The sequence below is a fragment of the Lissotriton vulgaris genome, unplaced genomic scaffold (genome assembly GCF_964263255.1).
Source record: "Lissotriton vulgaris unplaced genomic scaffold, aLisVul1.2 SCAFFOLD_778, whole genome shotgun sequence".
Lineage (NCBI taxonomy): Eukaryota > Metazoa > Chordata > Amphibia > Caudata > Salamandridae > Lissotriton > Lissotriton vulgaris.
The window spans coordinates 381,499-404,894 of NW_028248858.1; positions in this window are offsets into that span (position 1 = coordinate 381,499).

Consider the following 23,396-nt stretch of genomic DNA (forward strand, 5'->3'; position numbering starts at 1 on the left):
ATAGTTATGCACTGTGCTTTCAATTTGCTACTTGTACTGTGACAACTTTCTGCTCAATCATTTTGTGTTAATCTTAAGGAGCATTGGTTACAGACTATGTCTTTCTTTTTTCATGTAGTTGCTCCTTCCAAATCCAAGACACCATCAAGGAGGAAGGAGCAGGCTCGAATGGCCCGGCAACGGAGGCTGGATGCCACTGTTGCTGAATATCGGCGGCTGGTGGCCCTGGAGGAGGAGGAGACGCAGTCTGGAACAACAACAACGTCCACTGGGACAGCTGCCTCCTCCTCCGTGCGGGCTGCCAGCCAGCGCAGTGCTCCAGCGGTACGGAGCCGGGCTACCAAAGCCAAACGCCACCGCCCAGCAGCAAAGAAAGCAGCTGCCCCTCACAGGAATTGCAAGGCACACCGGCGCCGCTTATCCCTCAGACTGTCCTACCTGGAGCAGGAGGTCCATAATTATAAGAACGTGGTGGAGGGCCTCCGCTTCGAACTTGCCACCCTCCGCAAGGAGCATGATGCCCTGGCTGCTAATTCCAACAGCACCCTGCCATAGTGTCCCTTGCCCCTTTTTTAGAGACTTTTGGGGGGTGGGAATTGGGAGTTGTGATTTTTGGGGACTTTTGAAGGACAATCGTTGGGGTTAGGGAGGGTCTTGCGGGAGATTCTTTTGTTAGGGCTATAAAAATATACTTTTTGAAACTTTATCTGACCATACCTGTTTTTTACTGCTTTTGAGTCTGGTGGGTGGGGGTTTAACATAACAGTAAGTTTGTTTTCCTGAATAGTCCTAGGACTTTAGTAGTACTACCGTCAATCAAATCTCTCGTCTCTCCTAATACTCCATTATACTACCTCCAACCAAACGCCTATCTTACCTGTAATTTCTGTTTGCAAGTAGGGCTAGGCCCAGGGCTGGCTCCACGGGAAACAGCAAATAAGGTTGGCAATCCTGGGCGGATAAAATTTCCTCATAGCGGTGGTACTAGTGGTGTGACACAGTGGCAGTTGCTTGCCTATGAAAAAAAGAAAATGAAATCTGGTTTGTGCTCCTGAGCAATACAAAGGTACAATACAGAATATAGCAGGTGACAGAAGTACACTAGAACAGTGCCACGTTGTAGCCTAACAAATGTTAAAGTATAACTAATTCGGTTGAAGTTCTTTGACATTAGCCATGGGTCTTTGTCAAGCAGAGTAAGAATATATCATCGGATTTCTTCACCAGCCTGTTGCTATCACCTTATCCTCCCCAGCAAGTGTGTGGATTTATTGCTGTAATTTAGTCACACATCAATCAAAACCACACAGCCCGGGGGAAGAGGGTTAGGGTTTGAAAAATGGATGGGTACGGGGGTTTTTGGGAAAGGTTTTGGGAGACAAGAAAAAGTAGCACAGCATGGACGAACAATTGTGAACATAAACAAATCTTTGGGTACAAACCTATCCATCAATCTTTGAAAGTGCATACACTACTGTAACTGCATGCATGTCAGTTAAAAGTAATTAGTACTTTCGACAACTGTGGAAGAAAGAATGCGACAGTACAGGGCGTGGGTGGAAATATTGATAACTATATTCAACATAAGGTCTCTGTAGCCAGATACCTGAGAGCCTTGCTGGTCACTATAAATCCATTCACAACAACACTCAATGGGGTTGGTCTGGAAGGTGTCAGGTTTACTCCCCGTGATCCAGTCGATGCAAATATGGTTCCACTTCCAAATGTCACCAACACCCAGAAGTGTAAACACAGGGTGTTCGAGGCATTAGGCGGGGGAGAAAAATAACAAACTAAAATAAAAAATGTGGGATGGGTAAAGGTAGGGTCAGCAGGGAAAGGATACCTGTAACAGAAGACAAGACAGGCATCAGTGAAGTGCTGTCCTAACATACAAGGGTACTCTCATATAGTCTCACTAAATAGTCTGCAAGTCTCCCGCCTACTCATGGGAAATGTAGTTTCATAGTACGGTAGGCGCTTAGGGGCTGCGTAACCTGACAGAATGTATAGTAGATAGAAAAGGAGAAATTGCTTTTTTTCTAGGTGTCCCCTCACTCACCAGGGTTGCCCCTTGGTGACATGCTTCATCATTGGGGCCATCCCAGTCCTCTACGGCCTGGGGCGTGCTGCGACTTGCGAATTACGTAGGAGCACTTACAAATGACTATGTGTGGTGCAGATGTGATAGTGGAGTGGACTAAGTGATGTGTTAAGGGATCAATGTAGAAGCAGAGAGAGAGCCAAGAAATGCAGTCACAGTCAGAGAAAAAGGCAAGGGATACTGTATCTATGTGGTTGTAGTGGTCCTGTTGGAAGTGGTAAGTAAGTTGCCCGCAGAAAAAAAATCCTCCTATTAGCGGCACTCCTCCATTGCAGCCGACGCTTCGTCCATCGATGTTGGTCACCAGAAGACACCCTGTCCACTGCCTGCCTGATGCTGAATTGTGGCTCGCTACTGTGAAGCCTGACTCCATCCTTTTTTCCCCATTGCAGAGACTGAAACCCGGCCTGTAATTATTCAACGAAAAACAGGAAGTGATATAATATTACAACACCACTGATAAATAAATATAAGGCATGTAGGCTGTGGAGTGCAAAAAGTCACAATTTGTTTTTCCTAGTAGACAGTACAATGTTTTTGAAAGTGCGTACTCTGAGTCACCTTTTGAAGGATGTATGGGCAAATTAATGTATCGGATCTTGCCCCTCAAGCTAGGTGTACTGTAAACTGTGTTTTAGAACAAAATTAGATCTTCCTAGCAGTGCTCCCACCCAGACCCTTACTAAAGCCAGTCGCAAAAATGTAGAAGACCCCCAATCAAATCTCAAAAAACGAGGCCTAGCAGAAAACTGGTGACAAAACTTACTTTGAAAGTAAAAGTAGGCCGAAGTACCCTAATTACCCATTACCCACCATGGATTGCATTCAAACCACTTGCAAGCAACCAAGCAAAAGTAGCCATAGCCAGCATCGCTCCAAGACTCGAAATCCCCCCCACTCAAACACATGCAATAGAAATACTGCTAACCCTAACGAACCCTAAGTTAAGAATAGTGGCAAAGGCTTTCTTTAACTATGCCAAATCCCCCCTTTCCCACCATGGATTTTCTTCAAATGACTTGCAACCAAAATTACACATTCTCACGAGTGCTCTAAGACCCCAGAACTCAGTTTGAAAAATCTAGAACACCCCGAAACACATGCAATCCTGCTGCTAGGGCTAACCCTAACGAACCCTAAGTTACAAAAAGTGCCAAAACTAAAGGCTTTTCCGCGCGGATTTTGTCCCAACCACTTCTACCCGGTATTAGACCTTCCCAGGAATGCCCCAAGACCCGGCAACCCACCCGCCAAGAAGCGTAACACCCCCAAACAGGCCAAAAGCAAAATCTCATACTTGCAATATTTCTGGGCCTTCGGTCCAAACGCGCTGCGTAGCTAGGCCATAAGTCGGGGTTGGCACGACGGATTTCCTGAAAAGCAAATGCAATCAAGATTAGAGTGTCCCAGCAGTGCTCCCAGACCACGAAACTCACCCGCAAACAGACGGAACCCCCCCTAAGAGCACCTCAAAGGCAAGCAAGTCATCAAAAACACAAAAAAAATTCCGCCTGGGATTTGGTCCAAAACACTTTTATCCGGTATTAGAGCTTCCCAGCAATGGCCCCAGAGCCGTCAACCCAGGAGAAAACGAGTAGAAGACCCCCAAACAGCCAAAGAGCAAAAGTACAAAAATGGGGACTTAGTCACTTTTTCACAAATTTCCCAAATCACTCCGCGCGCGCTCTGCAGCTAGGCCCTAAGTCCCCTCAGCCACCATGGATTTGCTTCAAACCTCTTGCAAAGTAAAGTATATATAGCCAGCAGTGCTCCCACACCACGAAACTCACCCGCAAACACCAGGAAGCCCCCCAAACAGGCCCCCGAAAACGCTACATAGAGCAAAATGTCAGAAATAGCCCAAAAAAAAATCGGCCTGGATTTTGTCCCAACCACTTCTACCCGGTATTAGACCTTCCCAGGAATGCCCCAAGACCCGGCAACCCACCCGCCAAGAAGCATAACACCCCCAAACAGGCCAAAAGCAAAATCTCATACTTGCAATATTTCTGGGCCTTCGGTCCAAACGCGCTGCGTAGCTAGGCCATAAGTCGGGGTTGGCACGACGGATTTCCTGAAAAGCAAATGCAATCAAGATTAGAGTGTCCCAGCAGTGCTCCCAGACCACGAAACTCACCCGCAAACACCAGGAAGCCCCCCAAACAGGCCCCCGAAAACGCTACATAGAGCAAAATGTCTGAAATAGCCCAAAAAAAATCGGCCTGGATTTTGTCCCAACCACTTCTACCCGGTATTAGACCTTCCCAGGAATGCCCCAAGACCCGGCAACCCACCCGCCAAGAAGCATAACACCCCCAAACAGGCCAAAAGCAAAATCTCATACTTGCAATATTTCTGGGCCTTCGGTCCAAACGCGCTGCGTAGCTAGGCCATAAGTCGGGGTTGGCACGACGGATTTCCTGAAAAGCAAATGCAATCAAGATTAGAGTGTCCCAGCAGTGCTCCCAGACCACGAAACTCACCCAGAAACACCAGGAAGCCCCCCAAACAGGCCCCCGAAAACGCTACATAGAGCAAAATGTCAGAAATAGCCCAAAAAAAATCGGCCTGGATTTTGTCCCAACCACTTCTACCCGGTATTAGACCTTCCCAGGAATGCCCCAAGACCCGGCAACCCACCCGCCAAGAAGCATAACACCCCCAAACAGGCCAAAAGCAAAATCTCATACTTGCAATATTTCTGGGCCTTCGGTCCAAACGCGCTGCGTAGCTAGGCCATAAGTCGGGGTTGGCACGACGGATTTCCTGAAAAGCAAATGCAATCAAGATTAGAGTGTCCCAGCAGTGCTCCCAGACCACGAAACTCACCCAGAAACACCAGGAAGCCCCCCAAACAGGCCCCCGAAAACGCTACATAGAGCAAAATGTCAGAAATAGCCCAAAAAAAAATCGGCCTGGATTTTGTCCCAACCACTTCTACCCGGTATTAGACCTTCCCAGGAATGCCCCAAGACCCGGCAACCCACCCGCCAAGAAGCATAACACCCCCAAACAGGCCAAAAGCAAAATCTCATACTTGCAATATTTCTGGGCCTTCGGTCCAAACGCGCTGCGTAGCTAGGCCATAAGTCGGGGTTGGCACGACGGATTTCCTGAAAAGCAAATGCAATCAAGATTAGAGTGTCCCAGCAGTGCTCCCAGACCACGAAACTCACCCAGAAACACCAGGAAGCCCCCCAAACAGGCCCCCGAAAACGCTACATAGAGCAAAATGTCAGAAATAGCCCAAAAAAAAATCGGCCTGGATTTTGTCCCAACCACTTCTACCCGGTATTAGACCTTCCCAGGAATGCCCCAAGACCCGGCAACCCACCCGCCAAGAAGTATAACACCCCCAAACAGGCCAAAAGCAAACTCTCATACTTGCAATATTTCTGGGCCTTCGGTCCAAACGCGCTGCGTAGCTGGGCCATAAGTCGGGGTTGGCACGACGGATTTCCTGAAAAGCAAATGCAATCAAGATTAGAGTGTCCCAGCAGTGCTCCCAGACCACGAAACTCACCCGCAAACACCAGGAAGCCCCCCAAACAGGCCCCCGAAAACGCTACATAGAGCAAAATGTCAGAAATAGCCCAAAAAAAAATCGGCCTGGATTTAGTCCCAACCACTTCTACCCGGTATTAGACCTTCCCAGGAATGCCCCAAGACCCGGCAACCCACCCGCCAAGAAGTATAACACCCCCAAACAGGCCAAAAGCAAAATCTCATACTTGCAATATTTCTGGGCCTTCGGTCCAAACGCGCTGCGTAGCTAGGCCATAAGTCGGGGTTGGCACGACGGATTTCCTGAAAAGCAAATGCAATCAAGATTAGAGTGTCCCAGCAGTGCTCCCAGACCACGAAACTCACCCAGAAACACCAGGAAGCCCCCCAAACAGGCCCCCGAAAACGCTACATAGAGCAAAATGTCAGAAATAGCCCAAAAAAAAATCGGCCTGGATTTTGTCCCAACCACTTCTACCCGGTATTAGACCTTCCCAGGAATGCCCCAAGACCCGGCAACCCACCCGCCAAGAAGTATAACACCCCCAAACAGGCCAAAAGCAAACTCTCATACTTGCAATATTTCTGGGCCTTCGGTCCAAACGCGCTGCGTAGCTGGGCCATAAGTCGGGGTTGGCACGACGGATTTCCTGAAAAGCAAATGCAATCAAGATTAGAGTGTCCCAGCAATGCTCTCAGACCATGAAACTCACCCACAAACAGACGGAACCCCCCCTAAGAGCACCTCAAAGGCAAGCAAGTCATCAAAAACACAAAAAAATTTCCGCCTCGGATTTGGCACAAACCACTTTTAGTGCTTCCCAGCAATGGCCCCAGACCCGTCAACTCACCTGCAAAGAGGTAGAACAACACCCCCACAAGTGCTGAGTCTTTCTTCATTGGGCGTAAACCAGCCCTCTGCTTTGATGGAAATAGGAGTCTGGAGGAGGAGGATAGAGGAGCATGTTCTTCTGAACTTGTGAACCTGAGGAATGCAGACTGCGGCACCTTCAAATAAATTAGCAAACAAGTGAAGACAGTTCTGCTGATGGGCTTGTCTTTGTGATTATCTGATTAAAGTTTGAATTATATTAACTGTGCACAACAAAGAAAGACAGACACACAGGAATAAAAGTGAATAAGGATGAAAAAGAAAGTTATTGATTCGTTGTCTCATTTTCAGGGCTCGAAGTCGGAATCACGGTCCAGGAATAAGAATAAGGCTTCGTCATCATACTCTGCGAATTCAGCCCGGGTGAGGTCAGTGCCACCTGACAGAGTAGAAATTCCCTCATCTATGGTGCTGGCCACCTCCTCTTCATCCGGCACGCTCTCTCGTACTCTTATATCTGGTGGTATGAGGTGCTGATTCATCTTGATCATTGTTAACCTCTCCACATTTTTGGGCGAGAGGCGGCTCCGTTTGGGAGTTACAATCCCACCAGCCGCACTGAAAACCCGTTCAGAAGACACACTTGCGAGTGGGCAAGACAAGTAGTTTAAAGCCAGGTTGGTGAGCTGTGGCCACAATTCTTTTTTCCCATGCCAATACGCCAATGGGTCAGAATTAACATAGACCTCTGTGGAGTCATTCAGATAGTCCTTCACCATCGACTCAAGGTCCTCCTCCAAGGTTCCTCCACTTTGCGTAGCTCTTGCTGTGCCTCTGGCCTTTTGAGAACCAAACCCACGCAGAGCTAGCCAATCCTCTTCAGCCTCCAATGTTTCTGCTGTCTTTCGTGCAGATGATGCGGTTGCCGGTGTCTTTAACGGCTGAGAGGTCACTTGTGCCACAGCCACAGGTGCAGAAGTGGATTGTTTTGACTGGGGATGGCCTGCTGATGTACTGCCATTTCCTTCAATTTCCAGCCGTTCTGTTTCAAACTTCTTGGCTGACAAGGCTAGCCAACGTTTGTACTTTGTAACATCTTCATCAGCAAAAGGAAAGAATGCTCTGCCTGCCAGCGCCTTTTTGTAGCGTGGATCCAGAATAGTAGCACAAATGTAATGCTGTTCTGAGTGGATCTTTTGAAGACGTTCATCACCTTGTAGGAGCTCTAATAATTTCTCAGCCAGAAGCAAAGAGTCTTTCTTTTTGTCATCTTTTCGAAACACAGAACACACCTCCTTCAGTTGGTCCTCCAGCATGTACAACAATGGGATAGCTTTTCCCAAATTAGAGTCCTCCTTGCTGACTGCACGTGTGAAGACCTCAAAAGGACGAAGCATGCGTGTTAGGCTTTCAACTATGTTCCATTGCGGCCCACCCATCCTCAGCTCCTCTATACCCTCTTTCAAGAAAAATTGATCGAGTTGCGTATACTGCTCATACAGACGCTCAAGCATGTAGAAGGTTGAGTTCCAACGTGTTACCACCTCCTGGATGAGTGCTTTCACTGGCATTTGACTTTGATATAGCATGCTCCTCAGCTGCTTGCGGGCCTTAAAAGAATGCCTGAAATGCTTGCAAATTTTTCGGCAGTTCTCCAATACACTGTACGCTGCACTGCGTTTATTACCCAAGAATTTTTGGACAACCAGGTTTATACAGTGCGCCAAACACGGCACTCTGAAATAGTAACCGTCCCTCATGGCCTTAACTATATTGGAGCCATTGTCTGTGGAAACATAACCAACCTTGCGTTTTAGTGGGGACAGACAGTTAAGGACCTTTGTGTTAAAGACATCCAAAATGTTTTCTGCTGTGTGACGTTTCTCCAAACCAAACATGGCTAGTGTTGCATGTTTCCGAGCACCTTTAAAAACAATGTTAGTGTCAACACCTGAGTTTAGCTTTGCTTTAGCCCCTGAAAAAGAGACCCAGTGTGCAGTGATGCACATGTAATCAGCGCCTGCGCCACTGGTCCACATGTCTGTTGTCAGATGTATAGTGTGAACAGCACTCTTCTGCAAAGCTGCCCCAATCACCTTCAGAACATCTTCATGTAGTGCTGGAACCGCAACTCGGGCAAAATAGAACCGGCTAGGAACCTTCCATTTAGGGCAGAGCACTGTCACTAATTCTAGAAAACCAACCCCTTCTACAAAAGAAAAAGGGAGAAGGTCCAGAGCTAGCATTTTAGCCAGCTTAGTGTTATACAGACGGGTCATTGGGTGGTTGCGTTCATATTGCGCTTCTGTAAACAACATCTTTTTAATGTTGCCCTGGACCAATGATTTACGGGATGATGATGATCTCTTCGACCCAGTTACGCTCGCTGATGAACTTTTCCGCATTGATGTCTCACTCTCTCCCACACTCTTAGTGTGGCTCCCATGGGGTGTGCTGCTGACATGGGAACTGGGTGTAAGTGAAGTGTTTGAATCGTCTTCTACCTCCTCGTCATCAGCAGATGACAAATCAACGTTTTCATTACGTGCAATTCCGGCTTTCTTGACCGCCTCTAGGTGCGGAAACCATTCGACAGGGTGCCTTCTCTCAAGATGACCTCTCTGGCCTCCGGTACCATAGTTAGAACCAAGCTTACCACGACTAAATCGAAGCTTACAAAGGCTACAAATGGCTACGTTTTCCTTTTTTGGGCAAACACTAAAGAAGTCCCAAACTGGAGACTTGAAATGTCTTCGGGGGCCGGAGGAGGCGGCGATACTGGTGGTGGTGGTCCTGCTGCTAATGACAGATGAAGTGGAGGATGTGGATTGCCGAACTTCAGTACGTTTTGCACTTTCACCACCACGAATTGAGGTCGAGGACGAGGTGGGTACCTTCTTGCGAGGAAGAAATATGGAAGCGGTAGGTTTTGGTGTACTACTTAACTCCAAATCTAATGATTCCATTTCCATTGCCTCCTCGCCGACATCATCATCACGCTCAGCAGCTTCTCGGGATAGGGTCAAAATGTCTCTTTGCTGCATGCCCGGTGGGGCTGCAGTGACCTTTGTGATGACTGCCTCGTCGTCATCGTGAGAGGCTTCATCACCAGCAATATCTGTCACTTCTTGTTGAGCCTCATCACACTCCATAGGTTTGAGTTTTTGGACGACCTTCCTTTTACGCTTAGGTACCGGTGGCAGATCATGGTGTGCCTCTGCCTCACTGTCAGACCGCAGTTGTCGTGGTTCCCAAGACAGATCACTTGCACCAGAACGAGGTGGGCTTGAAGAAGATGTAGACACCCCCCTTGATCTTTTCCTTGCTAGGGATGTGGAAGACAATGAATGATCATCAGGAGGAGTGGCTTCCAATGATACCTCAGCTTCATTGTCGATTTCCAAATGTGCCCCTACTTCGGGAGGAACAACTATTGTGGGCACTTGTGAACGTCCATGCACCTTTGCTTGCGCATCTCCTTTTGCTGCCTCTCCTTCCACATGTACTTGGGTGTGTACTTGCACATGGTGTTGTTGTTGCGGCTGTGGTTGTTCAACACTTGTCAGATGAGTTACAACAACCTGTGTTGATTCAGGGACATTGCTGCTACTTTCTTGCGATGAGCCAACATCACTGGTCGATGGTGATTGGAGAAGTACACTGACTGCCTCTGAAGCACTCAAGGGCTTTGACTTAAGTTGGCGTGGTGGTGGAGGCACTGAACCCAATGGAGCAGGGGTGCTGCTCTCAGGTTGGTCCCCAGCAGATCCTGCTGCTGCAGGCGTACTTTTTTTTTTGCTCCCAAAAAAAGTGGCGGGTGGCACACCAGCCTCCTTGGTAACTTGCTTCTTCTGCTCCTTACTAGCAACTTTCTTGCTAGAGGAGCTACGGAGAACTTTCTTTGGGGCCATCTTCTTCAGAGCAGGTCAGACAGCAGGCCGCAGTTGCACGAATTGTAGAGTTGTCTGAGGCCAGACGTGACGTCGCGTGACGTTATGCTGCACACACACACCGCTGCAGGACTTCTTCCTGGCACTGGTGGTTCTCTTGAGTCTTGTGCACCTAAAAAAAATGGAAGACAGAGGAACATCAGTTCAGTTATAGAGCACAAAAAAATCGAAAAACACTGCAAAATCAGCACAATCCCAATCCATCCATGCCCTCCATAATGTTTAAATTCAAGACAACCCACAGAAAGACTAGGCCCATGCAAGACTCACTACCCCTGGGCATAAATAAAGGTTGAAAAGTAGGCAAAATGGTTGGAGGCCTAACAACAAAGCCTGCATTCAAAATGGCCACTTGCCTGCCAAGCACATGGCCAGTGCCTGTAGCTGCACTCAAAATGGCCACCAGCCACATGGCATGTCCCTCCCCATGAACACCCCCAAAAATCGAAAAACACTGCAAAATCAGCACAATCCCATTCCATCCATGATGTTTAAATTCAAGACAGCCCACAGAAAGACTAGGCCCCATGCACCACTCACTACCCCTGGTCAAGGCCCCAACAACAGGTCAAAAATCGAAAAACACAAAATTTTACAAAAAAAAAAAATCGAAAAACACAGAAAAATCAGCACAATCCCAATTCATCTATGGCCTCCATGATGTTTAAATTCAAGACAACCCACAGAAATACTAGGCCCATGCAAGACTCACTACCCCTGGCATAAATAAAGGTTGAAAAGTAGGCAAAATGGTTGGAGGCCTAACAACAAAGCCTGCATTCAAAATGGCCACTTGCCTGCCAGCACATGGCCAGTGCCTGTAGCTGCACTCAAAATGGCCACCAGCCACATGGCATGTCCCTCCCCATGAACACCCCCAAAAATCGAAAAACACTGCAAAATCAGCACAATCCCATTCCATCCATGATGTTTAAATTCAAGACAGCCCACAGAAAGACTAGGCCCCATGCACCACTCACTACCCCTGGTCAAGGCCCCAACAACAGGTCAAAAATCGAAAAACACAAAATTTTACAAAAAAAAAAAATCGAAAAACACAGAAAAATCAGCACAATCCCAATTCATCTATGGCCTCCATGATGTTTAAATTCAAGACAACCCACAGAAATACTAGGCCCATGCAAGACTCACTACCCCTGGCATAAATAAAGGTTGAAAAGTAGGCAAAATGGTTGGAGGCCTAACAACAAAGCCTGCATTCAAAATGGCCACTTGCCTGCCAGCACATGGCAAGTGCCTGTAGCTGCACTCAAAATGGCCACCAGCCACATGGCATGTCCCTCCCCATGAACACCCCCAAAAATCGAAAAACACTGCAAAATCAGCACAATCCCATTCCATCCATGATGTTTAAATTCAAGACAGCCCACAGAAAGACTAGGCCCCATGCACCACTCACTACCCCTGGTCAAGGCCCCAACAACAGGTCAAAAATCGAAAAACACAAAATTTTACAAAAAAAAAAAATCGAAAAACACAGAAAAATCAGCACAATCCCAATTCATCTATGGCCTCCATGATGTTTAAATTCAAGACAACCCACAGAAATACTAGGCCCATGCAAGACTCACTACCCCTGGCATAAATAAAGGTTGAAAAGTAGGCAAAATGGTTGGAGGCCTAACAAAGCCTGCATTCAAAATGGCCACTTGCCTGCCAGCACATGGCAAGTGCCTGTAGCTGCACTCAAAATGGCCACCAGCCACATGGCATGTCCCTCCCCATGAACACCCCCAAAAATCGAAAAACACTGCAAAATCAGCACAATCCCATTCCATCCATGATGTTTAAATTCAAGACAGCCCACAGAAAGACTAGGCCCCATGCACCACTCACTACCCCTGGTCAAGGCCCCAACAACAGGTCAAAAATCGAAAAACACAAAATTTTACAAAAAAAAAAAATCGAAAAACACAGAAAAATCAGCACAATCCCATTCCATCCATGGCCTCCATGATGTTTAAATTCAAGACAACCCACAGAAATACTAGGCCCATGCAAGACTCACTACCCCTGGCATAAATAAAGGTTGAAAAGTAGGCAAAATGGTTGGAGGCCTAACAACAAAGCCTGCATTCAAAATGGCCACTTGCCTGCCAGCACATGGCAAGTGCCTGTAGCTGCACTCAAAATGGCCACCAGCCACATGGCATGTCCCTCCCCATGAACACCCCCAAAAATCGAAAAACACTGCAAAATCAGCACAATCCCATTCCATCCATGGCCTCCATGATGTTTAAATTCAAGACAACCCACAGAAATACTAGGCCCATGCAAGACTCACTACCCCTGGCATAAATAAAGGTTGAAAAGTAGGCAAAATGGTTGGAGGCCTAACAACAAAGCCTGCATTCAAAATGGCCACTTGCCTGCCAGCACATGGCCAGTGCCTGTAGCTGCACTCAAAATGGCCACCAGCCACATGGCATGTCCCTCCCCATGAACACCCCCAAAAATCGAAAAACACTGCAAAATCAGCACAATCCCATTCCATCCATGATGTTTAAATTCAAGACAGCCCACAGAAAGACTAGGCCCCATGCACCACTCACTACCCCTGGTCAAGGCCCCAACAACAGGTCAAAAATCGAAAAACACAAAATTTTACAAAAAAAAAAAATCGAAAAACACAGAAAAATCAGCACAATCCCAATTCATCTATGGCCTCCATGATGTTTAAATTCAAGACAACCCACAGAAAGAATCAGTCCACCCACCACTGAGTACCCCTGGGAAAAGGCCCCAAAACAGCCCAAAAATCGAAAATCCCAAAATTTTAGTTGCAGCAACTGTAATGCCCCAAACAAACTTACTTGTAAAATTTCTAATCCAACAGTGATCCAAAGAAAGTCAAAAAGGCCTCAAATCCAAAGATCCAGCAGCATCCACAAAAGGTAATCCTTCCAGGTCCACATCCGAATGAAAAGTGACCAGGAGATGGACAAAGCACTGGGAGGAGCCTGCTGAACAGGAACAGGAAGTTGAAGACTATGGGGCACTTCCTTCCTCCCACCCCCCTGCCCCCCTCCCCAAAATGGACTCCTCGCTAAAAAAGTGCAGGCAAATGTCAAACTAAGGAGTTATTCACATAAAAATCATCATTTCTAGAAGGTTTATGCTGCTTGCTGGTGGATTTCTTGTGCAGAATTGCAAATTTATATTTTCGCGCGCCGCATCTCAAATCTCGCAATTGCGAAGTACCGCGAGACGTGATCTCGTCGTACTCGCGTTGACAAACTATCGCTGGCAAGCCGCGATGACGTAATCGCGCTCGCCAATTCCCGCGGGATCACACAGCAAGATCCAAAATGGCGCAGCACTCGCAAACTATCGAAAAAAACAACTCGGCAAACGATGATAAACGCCGCGCGCCGCAAAAATTGTATCACCAACGCCGCGCGCCGCCAAAAAAATCCGCTGCGTGCGAATTTGCGGATTTTGCGGGAAATCCGCAAATCTCGCGGATTGCGGATTTCCCGAAAATCCGCAAAATCCGCGAGCGGAACGGATTTTCCGCCCACGCTTACCGCAGCACACAGAAACACAGCTGACCCTCAGCACACAGAAACAGAGTAGACCCCCAGCACCCTGAAACAGAGCAGACCCGCAGCACCATGAAGCACAGCAGACCTACAGCACCCTGAAACACAGCTACCCGCAGCACGCAGAAACATAGCTTACCTGCAGGACCCTGAAACACAGCAGGCCAGCAGCACCCTGAAACACAGCATACTTGCAGCAGCAGCACGCTGAACAGAGGCGCAACTAGAGCCACATTTCGGGGGGGGGGGCTAAGAAAAATTTTCGGGGTGGGCTGAACTTTTATCAGTAGGCAGAGTGGAGCGCAGAGTCGAGCTGCAGGGGCTCTTACAAGGGCTGAAACAATAACAAGGCCTAATTAACATTCAAATCGTCTTTAAACGACCTGTAAAACGTTCGGGTGCGGCTGTGTGTGTGCCCGGGATCTGTCTCATCCCGGGCTGCCACACACGACGGGGGGGCTGAAGCCCGGTGAGTTCAATGGGTGTTGCGCGCCTGACGCTGAAACACAGTAGACCCGCAGCACCATGAAACACAGCAGGCGCGCAGCACGCTGAAACACAGGACTCCCGCAGCATCGTGAAATATAGGGCACCCGCAGCATCGTGAAACACAGCAGACTCGCAACATCGTGAAACGCAGCAGGCTCGCAGCATCATGAGGCAGAAGGCTGTCAGTCCTCAGCGTGCGATGTGAGGCAGCAGACTGTCAATCCTCAGGGTGAGGTGGCAGACTGTCAGTTCACAGGGTCAGGGGTGAGGTAGCAGGATGTCTGTCCTCAGCGTGAGGTGTGAGGCAGCAGCCTGTGTGAGTCAGAAAGATGTCATTCCTCAGGGTGAGGTGTAAGGCAGCAGACTGTCAGTCCTCAGGGTTAGGTATGAGACAGCGGACTGTCAGTCCTCAGGGTGAGGTATGAGGCAGCAGACTGTCAGTTCCCAGGGTGAGGTAGCAGGCGGTATGTTTTTGGGTTGAATGGTGGGCAGCAGGCTGTCAGCTACAAGGGAAGGTGTGAGGCAGCAGGTTTTTGGTGTAAGGTAGGAGGCTCAGGGTTCTCAGTTCTATGGGTGAGGTAGGGCAGTAGGCTGTCAGTTTTCCTGACGAAGACACGCTGTCAGGTATCAGAGGTAGGGTTGCCAGTGATTAGGTTTTAGGGTGAAGGGGTGTGTGCAGCAGACTCATTTTTCAGTATCGGTTGGGGGGAGGGGCAACTCTACGTCAGATCTCCGTGTGAGTTGGGCAGTATCGCGTCAGATATGAATGAGGGGGAAAGGGGAGAGAGGCTGACGGCTCTCAGGGTGAGGGGAAGGGAGGTGCCAGATTTTGGGGTGGGGTGAAGTCGGTGGGATCTTTCGAAAAGAGGAGCAGGCTGCTGTTGTCAGAGTGATGAGCTGCCTGCGGCCGGATCTCAGCCTCAGCGGATTTGCATACAGCCGGCCTCGACAACAGTGGCACGAAGTGATAAACCAATGGAATGGAACCTGAGAACTTCGGACTGGCTGAGTGGTGCAGACCCAAACACGTCCAGCAGGGGGTTCTCAGTGAGGCCTGGAGCTGAGGGAGTGATGGGCAGGTTGGGGTGTGGCTGGCGGTGCTGTTAGAGGTCATGTACTGCTGGGAGGTCACAGGCAAGTCAGAAGGGGTGCTGCTGGGGGGATTGTCGGGTTCAGGTGGAAATGGTGCTGGGGGTGATCCTCAGAGGTCAGTTGGGCTTCTGCAGTGGGTCATTGTCGGATCCGATGGGGTGCTGCTGAATGGCACTATCATGAGGAGGTGAAGGGTCACAGTCATACCCGAGTATTTAGTGGAGTGGTGCGGGGAGTCACCGTGAGGTACAGCTGAGGGTCACTGGCAAATGTTAGGGGGTTCTGGAAATCGGAGTCAGGGGTCAGTGACGACAAGTAGAGCAAGGTATACAGTCACTATCAATCCTATCTAAGAACCTAGGGCCGAACATTTGGCTTGTAAATATAATATAAATGGGGGTGGCAGTGTCATTGCCAGGTGTCAAAGGTGAAGGCTTTCGATCATAGCATGCAGTGTCAACAAAGCACTAAGAACATATACTTGAACCTGTTATTTGTAAACAAGGTGAAAATAGATAGAGTAAGGTGTGTCTGGGGGCGGGTCACTGCCGGATGTCAGGCTGTTGTGGTCTGAGGGTCACGGTCAGAGGTCAAAGGCCATGCGTTGGGGCTGGGCTGGAATCTCACTAGCCGAATCCGTGTAAAAACGTCATTTATAAATATGATATCAACAGGACGAGGTGAGCCTGGGTGTCACTGTCAGACGCCACAGTCCCATGCTCTGGAGGTCCCTGTCAGATGTTGGGGAGGGGTCGTGCTGTGCATTTGGAGGTCACAGTGACGCAGTGCATTACGTCAGGACTGGGAGCGCAATCATTGCTCCCACTGACATTGCCGCCATCCGTCAGGTGGGGTCGGATCCCCACCACCCTTCACAACTCCTACTTCCGGCACCCCAGTTCCACAGACACGCACATTCACTGGTGGCGGCCGCGGAGACCAGGCCATGGCTCGCAAAGAATCCACCCAACGCCAGCAACATGCAGTCATATTCGTGCTGAATTCCACTTCCCAAACACCGTGCGGTATTTCCCCCCTAATTTGGGGGGAGGGGTGACGATACACAAGCATCAGTAGGTCACATGGCCTGTCCATCTGCCCTTCTAAACTGGACGGTACTTCTTTACGCCAACGGAAATTTTTAAATTTCCTCTGGCGGTGAAGTATGGACACATATTATGGACCATGGATGTTAATAGTCTGGTACTTGGTATCATTCGCTGTTTATTTATTGGGAGAGGGGATGGCATTGCTTCACCAAATGGCAAGCGCCTGAGTTGATGCATGCGCTGAAGCAACAAGAAGTGGGTGCGAGCAGCCCGGCTGACTGCAGCCAAGTTTCAGATTCCGTGGGAAGGGAGGAGGCGCCGAGTGGATCAGCGGGGAACCTGGAGTCCAGCCCCCTCCCACGGGGAACCTGCAGCACTGCCCTGCGCCCACAAACCTCCCAGCACCCTTTGAGCTAGCAGGAGGGCAGGAAATTAGGGGGTCACCCGGCAGCAAGCACACACTGCACCTGTGCCCCCCCACCCCCAGGCCCCGACCCCTAGACGCAGAGAGCAGACACCGGCCGCAGGGCCCGGCTTCAGAGGCTCCTACCTGGGAGCAGGGCGGTGAGCGGCATCCAAGCATCTCCCGAGACCTGCGGAGGCCGGTCCAGCATGGGGGAGGGGGCGAGGGAGGTAGTCCCAGCCACCCAGGATCGCATAGACACTCTTCCTGCTTGCAGGCCACGTATGAAGATGTAAAATGCCTTTAAAACTTACGAGTATGCTGCCGTTTTCGAAAATGCAACTGGGCATTCCAGCTACAAAGGATGGTTTTCACTTTCCGTGTTCAGAAATGACCCTCTGCGCGATGCATGTTCCGTTGATACTCTGCCCTGAAGCTTTTCCTCAAGAAGCAGTGCGGGAGGGGGTGAAGATGTGCGCTGGGACAGGAACAGCATATGGCGATCGCTTTTGTAAACAAAACAGCGAGTGGTGCGAGCGTGCCCTTATGCTTTCAACTATCGCACCCATGTCTGGGCACGATAATTGAAACCATATGGCAGGAAATGCGCATAATAGACACTAATAGTCCAGGGGCGGAGCTATGCGCCTGCCTCTGGCCTATTGTGTGCTATTTTAAAAAAAGAACATGCAGGAAATGGCCAATAGCAGGCCGCAAAAGAAAAAACACATGCACAAGCGTGTTCATTTCCAGGGTCCATTTTGAAAACCCGGACAAAAGGACTCTCGCTGCGCGAACACTGCTGCACAGTGTAACGCTTGGCGCGAGACCTAAAACACACTGCAGTAGTGTTTCCCACCAGCACCCAACCCCCCCACCACCTGTCCGACGAGATTGCCAGTGCTGGTTTGTGTTCCCAGTCCGGCCCAGGTTGCACTGGGGCCCATGGCACCCTTGCTGTATCGATGAGAAAGTGTAGCAAATGAGACTAGGGATGAGAACAGACTTCCTCTTAAGGGCCCGTTTGACCACGTGGCAAGACAAGGTGATTTGTAGGTTTGCCACACACTTCCCACTTTGTCGCAGGGTAGTGTCACTAAGGCGTGTTGCCCCCCATCTCACCCTGTGATGAGTGGGAAAATGTTACAGTGACAGCTCTGACAGGCATGCAGCTGAGTACTGGGCTCTAGTCTGTAGCGCCTGGGCTCCATTGCACAGCAACGTTGCCGGCTTTAAACCAGGGGTTGTATCATGATGGGCTTCGCTGGTGCAGTGCAGAGCCAAGCGCCTGTTTTTTGTGCCCGCAGTGTGTAAAGTCAATTCATTTAACCCAATATTTATCTGAGTCAAAGCTTCCTTTTGAGACTGTAAAGCTTGGAAACAAGGAGCAATGTTTGCCCCTTTTCTGCCTCTTAGCTATGCTGTCTGAAATAGTGCGCAAACTCAGAGATATTGTTACATTAATTCACTTCATACATGACAGGAGCATAAACATCAGCACTCAGGTCTGTACCTAGACCGCAAAACCCATCATGATACGGCCCCAGTACTCCATTGTGTACTGACACTGCAAGGCTGTGTAAGCCTAAGTGAAGCGTAAATGAGTCACGTTTACATCAATGTGCACTCAAATGTGTGGGGCTGGCTGCCTTAGCCAATCTGGCATTACCTTTCTTACTCTGAGTCAAACTGACAAAAAAAGCTGTCTGCAAATATGGAGGATTGAACCCCCGTGCCCAAGATATGTGCCGCAACTGCAGCGCCGAAGGGGTGAAATGGGACAACAGCATTGGAAAAGGCGCTATCCGTAGGTGCACTAGTCTGTGGCTGTTAGTTTTTGTGGCACTAGCAGAACATAACATAACATGTGTATTTGTAAAGCGCACGTTCACCCAGCGGTTTCTTGGCGCTGAATAACAGATGTTTATTGTTACCCAACTCAATGGTACTCATTTTATCGACCTCAGATGGATGAAAGGCTGAGTGGACCCGCCGGGATTTGAACCTGTGACCATGAGGTCGAACACAGGCCCCTGCAGTGGACGCATTAGTCCACTGAGCCACCAGACCCGGCGAACGTAACCAGGGCCGGACTGAGACGTAAACCAGCCCTGGCAATTATGGCGAACCAGCGGGGAGATGCTGGTGGGAAACACTGCTGCTGGTTTTGTTACAGGGGGCCGATATTGCAGCACTGCTGCAAAACCAGCCCCAGTAATAGAAATGGCCCCCACAGGTCCAAAACTGCCCCCCCCCCCCCCCACACTTCCAGCCCACCATGAAAACGCCTGGTGCCCGCTACTGCCAGTCCGGCCCTGAACGTATCACAGGCAGCATGAAGAGGGAAAGCAATCCACACATCTCTTGGGGTTGGCAATGGTCCAGCGCTTTTTGCAAATTGGCAAAATGTACTTTGCAAAAATATAAGCAATACACCACCATTGCACTGAACGGACACATCGTCAGCCATGCAGAGCAATTGAATCACTGCTTTAACAAAGCATTATGGTGCAGATTTATTTAGCCTTTTTGTGATTGCAAATGCTTCGATTAGTAAAACTGCAGGGTTTGCAACAGCTTCATTTCTTTTTCGTGTATATTGAACCCATTTTGCAAGTTGGAAAACAATTCCCGAATTGCAAAAAGGTTTTATCAACTATGCCGAATTACAGTTAGCAAAGGGCGCGAAAGGTTCCCTCCTAATTATGATTCAGTATTGTATGCATCAGTGCTCTAAATGTGAAAAAAAATAAGTGCAGGTACTCACTAGAATTTTTCAGAATGTTTTTTAATTAAATTAAATTTAGACCTCGGCTAAGGTCAACAAACATGATTAATAGGTAATAAAACAGTTATACTATTCAGACGTTAAAACAATTTAAAAAACTTTAAAAAAAATGTACACAGGTTATAACAACCAAATTCATCAAGCAGTGATTTACAAAACTCAATTAAACTTTTTGCAGAGCAGAGATTATGTCTAAAATATATAGGCTTTATATGCCAGCACCAGGCCTCTACCAGAGTCGAATTTGGACAGACTAATGACATGTGTAAGAAATCTTGCCGTCCTCCTTTGCAGGTACTCACTAAATTGAGCTGTGGACAAGGGGTGGGTTTAGGGTGAAGCTAGGGCCGGGGCTAAGAGGGCAGAAAGAGTGAACAATTAAATAGATAGAGATTTTAAAGAGGCGTTTCTGGTATTCGGAATATTTTTTATCCTAATGTGTAGAAAAGTGAAAATGTAATATTATCTTTCAGATTTTCCATGGATATGGATTACCTCGGCATATGACACATAAAAGACATTTTGCATTCCTGTACCATGCACAATAACTAATAGTGTGGGCTCTTAAAAAAGAACACTTGACAAATGATATACCATGATCTAATACTAATATCTGTGGGTTTCCACTGTTTAACCCCTTCACTGCGGCGGCTATCCCGCCGCAGTGCTAAGGGGGCGGGGCGGCCGCGCGGCGGGCGCATGCTGGTGACGGAACCGCTCCGTCAGCAGCCGCGGTTGCGCTGTGCTCATGACGGAGCGGTTCCGTCACCAGCAGGGGAGGGGTTAACGTATTATCACTACAGTGTCCAAAAACTTCAGACCACATTACTCAGACCGCGCTGTCTTTACGTGGTTTACTCTACTCCGTGTCCTACACCTTGGAGATAATAAATTGTAGGAAAAGTAAAGTAATGCCACTGGCCTTGTCCCTCGATTTAAGCAAGGCTGTTTGCAATCAATGGTTTACCCCAACCCATTACTATACCGCACATGCGCCCCCAAGAACTTCCTGGTCCGTTTGATATCATTAAGATGAAACATAAATACATTTGCAAAACAATCAGCATCACAGCATCAAACTATACACCAATAGGTGTCTTTTAATACAAGCAGTAGATTCCAATGAACAGGAGGGTAGGTTAAATAACAAGCATTTGCAATGCACTAGGGCTCGCATTAGTAAAGTTTGAGGGATTAGTATTGTAAATGACAAATGTATTATTTATGTTTTTGTTTTGAAATTTTGGAAATTAATAACTTTGTCATTTACAATGCTAATAGTGTTAACTTGTGGAAATGTGACACCTATAGCATTTGTAATCCATTGCTTGTGCTACACAAGGGCCGATATAACAGCAAGTTTAAACATATGCAACAGAAGCAATGAGTGAGAGTTACCACGGACAGCAGGACGACGGCGGGGTGAAAGGAACTACAGACAGCAAGAGGAGGGCAGGCCTGCGGCCGTGAATAAGTGACAGCGGGGGCGGGGCAGCGAAGCCTTTGATGTGCCAAATGCTGCTGGGGAACCGAGTTGGAGCCTCGGCGTGGGCTCAGCATCCTGTGATTCTGATCAAATCACTTTATCTCCCTGCGCCTACCACACAATGAAAGTGTCCTTATGTAACATAACTGGTGCTCATGTGAAGCGCTCCAATACCTGCGGGTCGAGTTCGCGTTATAGAAAATCTGCACACAAAAGAAGCTATGAGCAGAATGGGCTGCAAAGCGATTCAGGGTAATCGCTGAAGAGTAAAGGGATCATTATACGCACACCCGTTTTAGTTGGAGAGCAAAGGTAACTAGTCTGAGTTTGGGATGATCCAGAACAGATAGAAAGAGCGCATAGCTCTATTTTAGCATGACTGGCTGGCTGGCTCAATCGAGGGCAATCTACCGAAATGGGTGGTGACATGTTTCCAAGTATCTCTAATGACAGGCAGCGCAGAGGGCATGCATTCTTTATAGCAGACGGAGCATAAACGCAACTCCGGACCAGAGCAAGAGGAACATTTACCAAACAAGCACTGGGGGAAGAGAGCAGGGGAAGTAGAAGGGAGGCACGGCCTGCGGCCTTGAATAAGTGACGGCGGGGGGCGGGCATCCTGTGATTCTGATCAAATCACTTTATCTCCCTGCGCCTACCATACAATGAAAGTGTCCTTGTGTAACATAACTGGTGCTCATGTGAAGCGCTCCAATACCAGGCAGAAATTGCTAATTATTTCAAGTGAGTGGTATGTGGCATGGCATCAAAACATGACATCTTGAAAGCTATGAAAATAACTATGGGTACTCCTTTCATCATCCTCATGAGGGTGAACGGCTGAGTTGAGTCTGTGACACTTCTCTGTTGTCAACGTTCCTCTTCTGAGCTATCTTTCCTTCTGTACTAATTTTCACGATGAGAGGTTGGAGTCCGTTGCTTGTGCTACACAAGGGCCGCTATAACAGCAAGTTTAAACATATGCAACAGAAGCAATGAGTGAGAGTTACCACGGACAGCAGGACGACGGCGGGGGTGAAAGGAACTACAGACAGCAAGAGGAGGGCAGGCCTGCGGCCGTGAATAAGTGACGGCGGGGGGGGGTGGGGCAGCGAAGCCTTTGATGTGCCAAATGCTGCTGGGGAACTGAGAGAGCGCTAAAATGAAGAAAAATGTGTAGGGGTGCATCATATCCACGAGTAGTCAGCACCCACATATATAGAGGACTTGATAACTGTGTTCAAATGTAATGTAAGTTTGAAAACTAATGTAGACGGTATTAGAGTTATACTAAAGGTTAATGTAATGTGCTTTAAAAATCAGTAATGCTGTTTAACATAGAGATGTCGTTTTGCTGTGAAGTATTTTATTAATAAGAGTGTTTAATAAATCACCATTGTGCCTTTAGCTTTGCTTATTAAACTCACAGTTGTAACGTTAAATGTGATTAAGTATCCTGGGTAGAGAATTGTATTTTGCATTAAAGATTGATGTTGAAGAATGTAAGATGTATTCCTTAGGTTAGCATGTTAGTGCACATAAACGTGCAGAGACCTAGTTCATGGAAATCGTGTAGGCCTGATTGAAAATGCTTTGCTTAACAATAAACCATAGAAATGTTTTTGAGAAAGCTGCTTTTAGTTAAAGAACTGCAACATTTGAAATTGTGAGCCTATTCACATGCGTTCCTTTGCAGGCGCCAGACTAAGTAGATAGTGCAGAAAAAGGGCCCATTGTGTATGAGTGTTAAGATGGTAGACCTAGACATGGAGGAGTGACTGAGGAATTTAGGGAAGCATCCAGAAGCGAAGAAGAGTCTGGGACCCAAGGACGCTCTAACGGACAAGGATGGAGAGATGCCATGGTGGAAAATTCTGAAAGTCAACACCTTCGAGAGGGGCGTACTTTTGGGCGTGTCATCCGCATTGTGGGGTTTTGTATTAGGGACAGCACCCCGAGGGTGGAGGTAGAGCAGATGGGCTGGAAGTCAGAGAGAGCGGTTGGTCAGGCAGAGAGCTTAGCTATGACTGAGTAACCTGGAGATCGAGATTGAAGGAAAGTGAGAGAACTTCTTTGGAAGTCACCACGGCTGACACCTTTGCTAGGTTGGGACATTGTTGAGTAGGGATGTCACTT